At 39.2% G+C, this 14,017-nt stretch overlaps 2 protein-coding genes across 9 annotated transcripts in view; one reads left to right on the forward strand and one right to left on the reverse strand.

Moving 5' to 3' along the window:
* The window catches only part of SLF1 (SMC5-SMC6 complex localization factor 1), a 62,325-nt gene extending 56,900 nt beyond the window's left edge, over window positions 1-5,425 (reverse strand). For 2 of the 3 annotated variants that reach the window (XM_074328713.1, XM_074328712.1), the window contains exon 1: window positions 1,625-1,645. The gene's annotated coding sequence lies outside the window, so the exon portion shown is untranslated. Of the gene's footprint in view, window positions 1-1,624; window positions 1,646-5,285 lie in introns of those variants that run through there. The other variant, XM_019711755.2, reaches the window with a different exon arrangement.
* Window positions 5,426-5,430: 5 nt separating this feature from the next.
* Window positions 5,431-14,017, forward strand: part of KIAA0825 (KIAA0825 ortholog) — a 358,526-nt gene continuing 349,939 nt past the window's right edge. For 2 of the 6 annotated variants that reach the window (XM_074328707.1, XM_074328711.1), the window contains exon 1: window positions 5,431-5,562. The gene's annotated coding sequence lies outside the window, so the exon portion shown is untranslated. The other 4 variants (XM_074328710.1, XM_019711761.2, XM_074328708.1 and 1 more) reach the window with 3 other exon arrangements.

The raw sequence follows: 14,017 nt of genomic DNA on the forward strand, positions 1-14,017 counted from the left end.
ACAATCTAATTGTTTTTATAATTCTTAAAAGTCACTTTTATCAGAGGAATTGAAGTGTTTTAACTGTATATATTTTATTTACTGCTTGCATTTTATTTATGTATTTAAGAGTTTCAAAAGCTATTTAGTAGGCTATTTCAAGAAATGTTGCCAAAGAAAGGAAGTTTGAGTAGCTTTAAAAACCTAAAATTTTGCTTGTCTGGCTACTCAAATTACTGATATAGAGAATTTAATGTTAAAATAATCAAAATATGCAGAAAGCAATGAGAAAAATCACTGTAACGCCACCACTCAAAAAGTTTAAAGGTTGTTCTTTACATTATATCCGTTTCCTGATCATTAAATGTTATATAGAACTGTATAAAAAAATCTATCATATTATATTCTTTTAGATCAAATTAAAAATAGCTATTTCACAATTTAACTGTTTATCATTAACAAGGTGACATTTTAACATATTTTGGTTTGATGCACAAATTAAGTGATTTGGACTTGCTAGAGTCAGTATAAATCATATTGTCTTTATAATGGAACCAATATACCCACTTTGCATATTTAACAGCATTTTCTGTCAAATAAGAGTCCACAATAAAGTAAAAACAGGACCAACTGTGCTTAATAGAAGTTAGCACAGGCTTTTTAAAGCAATTGCTTTCATTTGAAAAACAAATATGAAACTGAAATTAAAAGAAGGGAAGAAATACTAGTGAAAAAACAGGACGTCCTGATTCCAACATTATGCAAATATGAATATTAAGAAACAAATCAGAATACACAATATTTACTTACAAGTTTATCAGAAAAACTGGGCTATTTGCTCAACTACAAAATTTTGAATCCCAGTGATGGCACATAAGTAGCAAAGATTTTTAAAGAACTAATTCCATTAAACTAATCTAATAGCTTCCTATAATAAAATTACCTACGTACTTGAAGCAACAGCATTTATGATACACTTAGGAATGATTTTTAATACCACATCATATAACTAATAGTCTAGATCGTAGATCTAATTCATATAGTTCCATGGGAAAATTGCTATCTATATACATAGAACTAGACATAGACGTATGTAAATACATGGATAGATTTATTCATATTCATAGAATTAGTGGATTAATGGTTCTTCCTAAGACCCTGAAGGATTAAGAAGACAAACAATAGCCTGATATGCCAATGAACCCAAAGAGAGCACTATACCAAACTGGTAAAATACCTATCAATGACCCAGACAATTCAGTCCTCAAAAATAGGGTCAAGTTTTGTGTGGGTGATATGTTCTGCGGTTTGGAGAATCAAAAGCTAACTTCTGTTAGAAGTTTTCCAAGACGAGAAATAAATATACTGCAATGTAATGGTACCAGTGGTATTTTTAGGGAAATTATAGATTTTTCTAGAACTTATAGGAGGTGGTGATCCCTCAAGCATTGAAACACAAGATACTATCCTAAAGGGGAAAAATATAAGATCATTTATTTAACAGTTAAGTGTTTATCATTTATTTAACAGTTAAGTGTTTATCTTTACTGTCAGAAATTTAAAATTATATTAGAGTCTTAGTTACAAGAAAATATTTCTGTAGTAATTTTTAAATTTTTGTAATAAAAAAAATCTAGTTACTTACCTTCAACCATATAATACACACAACTAAGGAGATAATGATTGTGAACAGAGCTGGCATTTATGCAGAGCAAGCAACTGTCTTTGTGGTGTGGACTTTCCCAAAATATCTCCCACATGGGCCAATCCCTGATGCCTGAAATTCCTTTGCAGTTGGTGACAGAAATGCAAATAAACCTAAGCACTCATCATAATTAAGAACATTACACAGTAGCTTTTTAGGTCCTATAAATTCTTTATAATATGGTACATAGCTAGAACACACTTAAGGAATATGACATTTAGCCAGAATATGTTGAAAAGAGAACTCAGCAAAAACAGAGGCAGGAATACAGATATGAATACAAAGGTATGGTTCAGGAGGGAGGATGAAAGAGCAGGGTGTAACAGTTGAATTAAAAAGGAAAATGCTGGGGTGGCCGGTCAGCTCAGTTGGTTAGAGCATAGTGCTGATAACACCAAGATTGCTGGTTGGGCCACCACTGTGAGCTGCACCCTCCTTAAAAAAAGGAAAATGCTGCAACAAAGAGAGGCTTAACGGAGTCTGTGGTAGAAAAATCACTGTGAAATTTCCCTCTTCTAGAAATTATATACCAAGACTTGAATACAATAATATTGTTGCTTTAAATTCAAGTTTGAAAGATTTTCATGATTTGTGTTATCTAAAGAACTGGAAAAGTATCTAAACGCTAAAACTAAAAAGGGTGAGTTAAAGTGTCAGATCCCTGTTTTAACCAATATTGCAAAAGGTAGACACAAATCACAGTACTCAAACTGTGTGAGTCAAATAGTTTAGCTCCGTATATTATAACATCAAGGGGAGTTTAGGAATTTTGTACCCTCTTGGCCTAAGAGCCAAATTAGGCCTTCGGATTTTTTTTTTTTTTTTTAAGAGGTAGAATCTGTTTCCTGTCTCATACTTGTAAGATAATGGTGTGTGTTTGTGTACATATATAAATTAATTACTCGACTGAGATCTCCAATGACAAGACTTAAGGGATGTTATTTCTTCCATGGTATTATTTGGGAAAGAAGCAGACTCTCAGATAGTAAATTTGGAAGTAGAGGGAAGAAGTGAAGGAGTAAAGTGACCGTGGTGAGGAAGAAATGAGAGGTTAAGAGTATTTATAGAGATGTCCAATCTCTCCAGTACTGCACAAGGAATAGGCTGAACTGAAGATGCTAGTTTTAGGGATAAAGTGGCCCTTAAGGAATATGGTCAAGAGGTATGATATTCAGGGAGAAAAAAGAAAGGACAGTAGGTATTGGTTAGCCACGGGGGGTGAGAAGTCAAACCTGCTTTAGTATTTTAGGAACACTGTAATCCCTAGTAGGAGCATAATGTCTAAGGTTGAACAAGCTGGATTTCATTTTAATTGAGTACCTACTATCGTTTATACACTTCATATATTTCAGTTCATTTACTTCTCAACAATGTGCTGTTTACCCTTCGTACACAGATGAGGATACTAGAGAATCTGACAGATTAAGAAACTAGCTCAAAGAGACACAGCTAGTAAATAGTGAAACCTAGATTCAAAGATCTGTTTCTGAAAAAATTGTATGCCTTTTCTCCAATACCACTTTGGCTTAAGTTTCAGAATTTAGTCTAATACTTTCAACCACAAAATAATTTTACAAAGCAATATATTTTCAGTAGTGCAAGAAAAAATTACATGTATGAAAAGGAATCTGCTATGAGGGTGGGGAGATAGTTAGATCAGCAGTATCACTGAAAATATTTAAACAATCTTAAATTATTTTCAGATAAATAACACTAATGTCTAAAATTTCAAAGCAGTTCTAGGAACAATCTAAAGAGTATCTTTTTTTTTATGAAAAAGAATGTTTCCATTATTTTCCTCTCAAAATGGATTTGGTATTAATCACTAGACTAATTCATACGGGCTTTTCTTCATCAAAAACAACACTTTTTATTTCAAATAATTTTGATATAAAGTAAAAACTACGTGAACTTAAAAGTTATAGGGATGTTAAACTTTTAAGCAGTAAGATATCTTTAGAGAGTAACAAAGAGTGCATAACACATTTTACAGCATATATTTCCCATTAGCGTATTTTAAGGAGTCAATTACAAGAGTAACAGATAATATTTCATTTTAGTTATATTTTTGAGAAAGAGGGTTCTATTGCTAGGTTTTATTATTCAGAGCCTATATGGAATTGTTTTGATTTTAAAAATGTTTTGTTTAAACAGTGAAAAGACTCTCTTGGAATAATCCAGAAAACACTGTTTAATTAATAAAGCCATACTAATGGTTTCTTAAAATATAACATTTTTAGACATTAGTGGAAATTATGGATACCTATTATGAAGTCTGAAGAGTTTTGAATTTTGATCATAAAAAGTAACATCTGGCCACCTTTTCAAGACTTTCACAAGATTTATGCTTTTTGCTTTAGGGAAACAATCATAAAATTGAACTTACGTTGATAAGGCAAAAGAAAATCTGGACTTAGAAGACATCTAATTTGCATTATTGAAGACTGTCTTTACAATAAAAATTTGTACATTAAGTATCTGAACATCCTAGTTCATTAAGAAGACTCTAACTCAGAGATAATCAAATAACTCACTTATAAAAATCTACCCCCAACTATCAATTTATGTACTGAACACCTGAAATACAGGTTAGTCAAACATTCCTAAAATGGGAACATTTTGCACATCAAAAGATATTCTGGGAATTGAGGCGTAACATTAATAACAAACAAGAAAGTCCACAAGGCACAACGTCTGCCACACAATTTTCATTCCTAATATCTCAACGGCAACAATTTTTCTTCTTTTCTTTTGTTGGTATAAAACAGTCATTTGTTAAAAAAAAATTAAAAAAAAAAAAGAAAGCTTGGCACTTCCAACATAAAAAAATCAAGCTCCATCTAATTTCTGGGTTAAATTCTGATATGGCATGTCAATTTTTTTGGTCAATATTTAAAGAGGTTTTGGGAGTGGAACGAATCTCAGAATAACCACTAAGTCTTGTTCCCAGCCTTCAAGCAGCTAAAATATCATATTCCTCAGGAATACTGACCACCTCCTCCCCCCCGGGAAGCGTGTGTGTGTGTGTGTGTGTGTGTGTGTGTGTGTGTGTGTGTGTGTGTTACGTTTAAAGGCCTACAGTAGCTGCAGAGATATGATCATTACCATTTGATATGTTCAAAAATTCTGGTAGGAAGAAAAGAATGACACCATTTTCCTCGTCACAAGAAGGTGGGCCTGGGGATCCCAGCCACCTGCAGTGACGCAAAGTTATGGAGAGCAGCCAAGAATCTGGGACTCAGAGAGAAGCGTCCCAGTCGGTTCTATGGAAACGAGAGCGGCGGGTGGCCTAGCGCTTGGCTGGCAGAGGACCCAGCTGCGGAGCTGCCCAAACAAGAGGCGGGGGAAGCGGCTCAGTCCTGCACTCCACCGTGGCAAGAAAAAGCAAGCTCTGCGGTTGCAGCCCACTAAGGACCGCACAACTCAGAGTCAGGAGAGGAGGAACAGCCGCCGAAGAAAGCGCGAGACGCAAGCGCCGCCTCTGCCGCTCACCCCAACCCCTTCCCAGCGTCACAGCCGGGAGCGGCAGAAACTTCGGGGGCACGGAGGAAACATCCCCAGAGTCAGGGTACACTGAGTCTTCCGAACTGAGGCTCTTTACCTTCCTGGTCGGAGTGTCTGGGCTGCTTCTTTCAGCTGGCGGTGGTGGCAGGGAAGACGACTGCCGCTGCAGCACTCGCTGCTTCACTAATCTGGGCTCTGGGAAATAAGTTCCCGCCGCGCGCTTGGCGCCCCGGAAGCTATTGTGTCATTTCCGGGTGGTTGTCAGTGACGCTCTGGAGCGGTCGTCAGGGTGGACTAACAGAGTTCCTGGCTGGATTGTAGCCGGCGGGCCAGGCTCCTGTTAGATCAGCGCCGGAGGTGGAGGTGGGAAACTGGTAAGTGATTTTTCTGAGTTGCTTCCTGGGCCTTATAGTCCTCAATGGCTGAGGCTCCTGCAGCATCTTGGCCAAACCAAGAAGTGAGCAGGACAGGGCTGAACCTGAAGGAGTCCCCGTGCATCCCTGTGGCGCTAGACCCTCTGTACTGCTAGACAAGGCCCTGGGATCCCGGCTTACCGTCTCCATTCGCAGTACTACCACCAACTTGGAAGTTGACCTCGGGTCCCCCAGTGTCCCTGGGCAAGGCCGAAGACGCCGCGTACCGCGACTTGGTTTAGTTTCGAGTCTCTCTACCAATAATTAAAGAGTGTCCTTACGCACCCATTGGCAGGGTTTGGTCACCCTCGATTTTCGTGAACTGCTTTCACATCCTTTTCCCGAGTGCTGTTTCCATTGCCCTGGGTGACAGTGCCTGGGAAGCAGACAGTTGGCTGAAGTGAACCCCTTGGACAAACATTGTGGAAGTGGGATGAGGAAGTCATTCCTGATTTAGAATTACATCAACGTTCCCGCTGCAGTTTGAATTGGGTGACAATGGTCTTTGTTTTCCTGGCTGCTAAGAGCTAATGAGATAAGAGAACAAGCTTAAAATTTCAAGCGTAGTCTTTAGATCCACGTTTTACCTTTTGAAAACCACAGTGATCACGCAGTAGGTGTGCCTTCAGAAAGCGGTGCTTGTGCACTTGCTCCAGGCTTCCTTGATAATGAAGGACTCAGGAGAATTTTGGATGGAGGTCTGAGGTAGCCAGAATAGTTTTAAAAAGAAACTGCTTCCAAGAGGGGATAATGTGAGGCAAAGTGTTCCTTCAGCCGAAGATTTAAAAAAACGTAACGTATTGAACCTTGGCTACTTCTCTGAGTAATGCAGTTTCTTCAGGTAAGTTGTTTTCACTCACCACCTAATAATTACCATTTTTTCCAGAAAAGGCAGCTGATTTTCTTTCCGAAACAGCCAGTTCCAAAAAGAGTTCTAGAGATAACTCTATGATAAAGGAAAACGCAACATGTTTGATTCAAGGCCCCTACTGCATCAGCAAGTGCCTTGCTGCATTTTGAGAGCAATGCACCATGTTTAGGACAGCCCATTGATCTTCTCATCTCCTTGTTGATTAATTCAACAAACTTTTATAATTTCATTTAGTGCCAGTTTTGCCATTTTCTTTGAATCCTGTGTTTTTCCTTTATTTCTCCAGTTGAAAAGATTGTAATAATTTAAGGGAGGTTATGTATTTCTATTGAGCAACTAGTTTTTAGACAGCGATTTCTTTTTTAAAAATCATTACTCTTTACTTGTAATATTCCCTTTCAAATTAATAAAGCCAACCACTGATACTAATCACAAATTGCTGTTGTCTGCCAGGCACTTTACGTTCATTATTATATTTAAACTTACTACAGTTCTACAAGAAAAATCTTATTATCCTTATTTTGCAAACATTTTATATTGAGACTCAATGATGTGACTGAGACTCAAAGACATTCCTACAAATTATACAATTAAATGGCAATTGAAATTTGAACCCAGTCTACCTGACTCCATACTTTGGCTTTTTTTTTTTTTTTTTTTTACTGTTCTCTATACTTCCTCTCATAATAATCATAACAGAATAATTTTCACTCTCAGGGAAAATTATATAGCTAGCATGTCACATTCTTGTATTAAAGAATTAATTCCTTGTGTTAAGGATTAAGGAATGTGTTAGGAATTTAACACAAGGTAATTTTGACATGAATAATACAAATTCTTGTGTGTTGATCCTTGACCTGTTTTATCATCCTAATTCAAACAAATGCAAGCAACCTGGAGACCATCAGTATAGTAGTGACTCTAAGTCCAGAGTATCAGCTATCTCCTTAGGCAACTTTACACATATGTGTACGTGTGTGTGTGTGTGTGTGTGTGTGGAAAGAAAATGAGTGAGTGAGCACAAATTCATAAAATTAATCTTTGTAATGCCCTGTAAGGAATTATTATTTACTCGTTATTAGCAAAACTGTTCTTTTCTACTCATAAAAACCCTCAGACAGATGGTGATTATCACACATTTTAAGGGAGTATGCTTAATTAAACCTACCCATTCCAATATTCTATTTAATGAAGAGAAATAGAAATAGCCTAATTGTCAGAAAATTCACTAAATCTAGTTCAAATGACCAATACTAGAAATGACAGAACATAATTCTAAAGAATATCTTGTTTTACAAAAATACACAAGTATGTATATATACACAACACACAAATACAACTAGTCTCAAATTCTAATGTGCACTTTATTACATTGTATTGCTATAACTATATGAAAGATTTGCTTAGCATATCCCATAGGTAGATCTCAGCAATATTTAGTTTGCAACCAAATTTCAATGTTTATGAAGGTTGAGATTATATCAGCTTTGTTCATTTTCTCATCTGCAGCATCTAGCACTATGCCTAACATGTAGTAAGTAGGGGCTCAATAAACACCTATGGAATAAACAATTCCTGTTCAAAATGTTTTTATCTACAGAAAAGTATTTGTACATGTGTTTTTAAAAAGGGATTTCCATATAAATAAATGCATACTTATTTATTGTTACTCACTTTGACCTCGAAATATAATGTCCACTCCACCGTCATCCATAAAAGGCAATGTTGCATCCTGTAAAGAAGCTTGGACAGTGAGACAGGCTATAAAAAAAATACCCAATATGATTGTTGCTTGCTTTTTGCTATACAGTGTTACATTTAATCCTCACAGCACTCTAGGGTATCATTATCCTCCTTTTACAGATGTAAAAACTGAAGCATAGATAAGATTTGTAAATCATCATAGGTTCCACACAATCATTAAGTATTAGAGCTGTGATCTGAACCAATGCTGACTCCAAAGGCCATAATCTTACCCACTTTGCTCTACTGCTGCCAACAGGGTTTTAATCCTGGCTCATCTACTAAGTAGGTATATATACAGGGAAATTTATTTCTCTGAAGATCGTATTTCTCATCTATAACATACAGGGATTGGATTAGATGATCTATAAGGTCCCTTCCAATTCTAAAATCCTCTGACTTTAATTGACTCTGAAGTATTATCTGATGATTACAGCAGTTGTAGTGTGCTAGAAAACCATGAGTGGAGTTTTACATGTATTTATTGGTGTCTTCCACATTGGTAAGTGCACAATCATGTTTTTGTAATGGAAAGAACGAGACCAAAATTTTAAAAAGTCACCCATGTTTTTTGCCAGCTTATGACCGTTGTGTCAATGAACCTTGTGAGCTTATGGTTTCATATGTAAAATGTCTTCATGAGACTGCTGTGAGGGTGAAGTGGAATGATACATATAAAGCCTCAAAAATACTGACTGATAACACAGTTGCTACTAAATAAAATATTGATTCTCTCCCTCTAATCTTGTAAGGATAAAAGAAGATTGGTGGATATAAAAATGCTTTATAAATTAGCCAAAGGTGACAAACCTTTTCACTTACAGTCTACTAGGCAAGATAGTTATAAACACAAATAGTTATTACATTAGGGACAATTTACATATGATCATTGAACACAAAACATGATGGGAACACAGAAATTTTGCTTCCAGGAGGAGCAATTTCAGTAAGAAGGTAATGGTGAGTTTGGACCTTAAAGGATGGTGAGGATTTTGGCAGGGGGACAAGAGGAAAGAATGTCCCACTGGAGGTGCAAAGCTGTCAGAAAAGAGAATACTGACTACTTCACTTAGGATGGGTGAAGGCTAATAATAAAGGTTAAAAAAGCTGAGTTCAGGGCAAGCTCTGGAGAACAGGGTGGTCCTATTAAAGATGTTAGGCTTTTCACAATAAACTATGAATTGCATGTACTCATACAACTAGGATGGGTTAAAAGGTGGGGTTGGCATTTCATTGTGGAAATTATACCTATTTGTTACAGAAATATAAGCATAGACAAATAAGCCAAAAAGAAACATGAAAAATGGCCCATAATCCCACTCCAGCCGCAGCTCATCACTTGCCCTCTGACCCCCACCCTCAGCCCGGTCCCCTCCTGACTGGGAATCAGCCCTCACCTTCATAGTGAACGGATTATTATTGTGGACTCGGGGCTCAGGCCTGTCCAGCGGTGGGAGGGGACTCTGAGGCGCAACCTAGCGCCCTGTTTCTGAGCCTCTGGCCTGAGCAGACTTGGACTCACCTTAGGACTTGTCCAAAAGCACGACGTCCAATGGGGTGGGTGCTGGGTGCTGGGATCCCACTGTGATGGCACCCGGGTTCTCCTGAGTCCTGAGTCTCATGCTGTGAGGTCTTCTCACCTCTCCTTTCTGTCTCCACTGTGGCTCCTGCCCCTTCCTGATGTCTGTGACTGTCATGCGGGAGACCCTGCTCGCTGCGCCATTTGTTGTGTGGGAGACCCTGCTCGCTGCACCATTTGTCATGCAGGGAGGCCTGCGGGGTCTCTGCTCCCGCTCCCCATACAAGAACGCAGGATATGGTGAGGCCAAAAAGGAACACCCACGGAGCCATAGGTAGGGGAGTCATACCACTATATTCTCTCTGGCGGCACTATACTCTCAATGGAGGCTGATTTCACACTGTCCGCAAACCGCCATCCACACTTGCCAGCCCAGCCGCCATCTTCTTGCTAGGCCCCATTCTTCCTCCTCTTCTAGCGTAGCCACAGCAGTTATATTAGTGGCCAATGGCTCACTGGTTACAGCTGACGGCCAACTAGCCACAGCTGATGGCCATGCAATCACAGTTGATGGCCATTTACTACCTGAGCCAGCACCTGTCTATGTGAGGCCGAGAGCCTGGAAACTACTTTCTGGGGCTCTGCCCCCACAGTGACCCAAAGCAACCACCTGCTCCGCTCTAAGCCTCAGTGCCCCCAGTTGAAGTCACAAGGTGGACTAGGCCCTTGGGCTCTCCTCTCCCAGGAGTTATTCCAGGACACCCCCATGCTAGGGTCAGACCTGGATCTGCCTCCCCTTCTGTGCCTGGGTTCCCCAGGATCATCCCTTTCTGTTCCATGACCTTTTGTAATGCCTTTTCTACAGAAAAAAACAAAACAAACAAACAACCCACCCCTTTTCCAGCGTCTGAATACTGTTGAGTTACTTCGAACCTGCTCAACACCCATCTCTGCTCGCCGCAAGGTAGACTACTGCTAGGCTGTGTCCTTTTAGAGGCTGGGAAACAACCAGATTTTGGTCATTAGAAACGATTATGCAGACTTCTGCTCACCTCATCAGGTGACTCTGGTTATGGGAAGTTTTGGAGTTGTTGACTCAGACTGCAGTTGAGTCAGGAAACACGCAAAAATCAGCATAATTATATTAAAAAGCTTCAGAACCTGAAAAAGAATATTGCCTTCCAGCCTCAACTGCTGATACGTTATTGGAGACAGGTTTTTGAAACAGTGCTCCAGCTATTTCCCTGTTAACTTTGGTTAAAACACGAGTAGACAAGGAGACAGGTGGCTCAAAAAATAGTCTAAATGATTAGTATAGTATCCATAATATGTATGTATACACACCACCACAGAACAAACATATATAGCTGTTTTAATCATTTGGGGGATTTTTTTGCTGAATAAAGTTCTCATGAAAATTATCTAAAACTGAAAAAAAGAAGAAAACACAAGAAAAGACAATTGTCATTTTGATTAATTAAGCAAAGGATATAATGTAAAGCAGCTGAATTCCGAGACAACCTGAGCATGAGCTCAAACTCATGAACTTATATATAATCTTGAAGAAGTTATTTTAATTGAGCCCCAATTTCTTCATCTGTAAAATGGTAATATCAACTTTATGGATTTGTTAGGATTAAATGTGATACTGTGTGAAAGCACGTAGAGGCATTAGAAAAATTTTGTTAGGGATCTATCTAGTTTTCGTTGTTACTGTTTAATAAAGCCTAATTGCTTTAAAATCAGATCCGCTGGCTCCAGCTGTGAAGTCAAACAGACTTGAGTTCAAATCCCAGCTCTTTCATTAGTTGTGTGACACTGGGAAACTTACTTTTCTATTCTTTCCCTATTTGTAAAATGGGAATAGTAACAATATCTTGATAGGGCTTTTGTGAAGATTAAATGAAATAACAATGCATCGAGTTTAATATGGTGGCTGGACTTGTAAGCATTTTATTGGCTCAAATTTCCAGAGAAGCAGATGCCAAGAGGGGGATAGATATGCAAGAGGTTTTCTGGGGAAACTGCCTGTGACGGATAAGGAGAGGGAGCAAGAGTGGGAGGGTAGCCTTCAGGCCTCAGTGCAGGACTGACCATTTGAAGGAGAGGTGGAAGGATGGAAGGAGAGGAGGGTAGGTAGAATCTCAGACTGCTTCTTCAACCGGGTCCACGGGAATCCTTGAGCAAAAGTCATGTGTTAGAGGAATCCCATGTGTGGGGACAGAGTCCCAGAGAGCAGTTTCCAGGCTCTTGGCCTCACGTGGAAAAGTGTTGGCTCGGTTATTAGATGGCCATCAGCTATAATCAGATGGCCATCCACTGTGGCTGGGTGGCCATCAGCTGTTACCGGTTAGTCATTAGCCACTAATATAACTGCTGTGGCTACGGTAGGGGGTTTTTTTGGTTGGCAGAGAAGCAGTAGGTGGATTGTGGATCATGTGGATCCTACTTCCTGTGTCTCCCCCATTTGCCAGTGAGGTGGGGGTGCAGGAAGACCCCTTGTTGGGGTATTGGCAGATGTTTGCTTTTGTGTCTCTACCAGTTGGCATCCAGAATACAGTGGTATGACTCCCTTATCTATGGCTCCGAGGGTGTTCCTTTTTGGCCTCACCATGTCCTGAGTTCTTGTGCGAGGAGCGGGAGCTGAGACCCTGCATGACACAATATCACTCCAGTACTCGATATAATGTTAGCTATTAGTAAAAATAACTAACAGTTGTCACAAGCTATAATTTACAAGTGTTTTTAAATTTCAACTCTTGAATTTTACTGCCTGTCCCCACCTCCACTAAGAAGAGGACAAGCCATACATTTGAGGCACATGTTCTCAGACTAACAACTTCTTATAGTTTATATTAATAATACAGTTTTGTTAGCCAGAGAACTGTTAAGGAATCAAAAGATCTCTTCCAAGTAACAGTTGAAAAATGCAAACAGTAGCTAAGCCACTGATTTTTTTTTTTGATATTACGTGGTTAAACACAAACTGATGTCTAAATTGCTAAATTCAGGTAGCCAATAAATATAACAATCTTAAACAGCTGAGTAATGTTAGTATCCATAGTTTGAATATTAGCATAAACTTGAATTTCCATTTACCATCTTACTAAAGATACCTCTGTGGGTACAGAGCCAGGAGTGCAGTTTCTCGGCTCTCGGCCTCACGTGGAAAGGTGCTGATTCAGGTAGTAAATGGCCATCAACTGTGATTGGATGGCCATCAGCTGTGGCTAGTTGGCCGTCAGCTGTAACCAGTGAGCCATTGGCCACTAATGTAACTGCCGTGGGTACGGGTACGCTAGCAGAAGATGATGCTGAGCTAATAAGCACGGATTGCAGTTAGTAGGCGGATTGCATTTAGCAAGTGGGATTGGTTGGTTGGCGGAGAAGCGGACAGCAGATTGCAGATGGTGTGGATCCTGTTTCCTGTGTCTCTAACCCAGCTGCCAGCGAGAATATAGTGGTATGACTTCCCTATCTATGGCTCCGTTGGTGTTCCTTTTTGGCCTCACCATATCCTGCGTTCTTATGTGGGGAGCAGGAGCAGAGACCCGCCTGACACCCTGCATGACAACTTCTGTGGTTAAAAAGATCAAGATATTATAGTTTTATAGGTCTGTACCCCACTCCTCCTTTTATGTTTTTAATAAGCAATTGTAGAGATCGATCAATTTAGTTTTCAAATGGCAGGTCATGACCCATCAATTTGGTGACTTACCCTGCACTTTTTTTCCCCCCCAGATATGTGTGGCTTCAGGATTTGGATGTAAAATGTGTATGTTTTTGTGAATCCCAGTTCAGTTTTAAAGCAGGAGATTTAGACTAACTTCCTTTATCTTACATGAGGAAATGAGGACTAAAGAGATGATTTAACTTGCCCAGATAACTCAGGAAACATGACTTGAACCAGAAACTAGGTTCTTAAGAATCTAAATTTAGAGCTTTCTTTTGTATCACGATTCCAGGAAAAGAATTTCTGTTTCCAGGGAAAGGCTTCTTGTTTGCTCTACATAGAGCACATAATTAATCTGTTTTCTAGTTGATTAATATGATAGTTCTTCTCTGTCACTTTCGTTATTTTTTTTTTTGGCAAGATTTACTGAAAAGAGCTCTTCTCTGACTCTGGCCATTAAGTGTCAGCGAGATTGTTTCTAGCAGTCAGCAGCCATACCATGTCTCCCGAATTTTACTGTCCGTTTTCCCTTTGGGGAACACAGCTACCGCAACAGTTTAAATCTGAAGTTTACCTGATTTAAACTAAGGAGTGATGGGAGCTCTTTCTG

Source organism: Rhinolophus sinicus, linkage group LG03 (assembly GCF_036562045.2).
Source record: "Rhinolophus sinicus isolate RSC01 linkage group LG03, ASM3656204v1, whole genome shotgun sequence".
Classification (NCBI taxonomy): domain Eukaryota; kingdom Metazoa; phylum Chordata; class Mammalia; order Chiroptera; family Rhinolophidae; genus Rhinolophus; species Rhinolophus sinicus.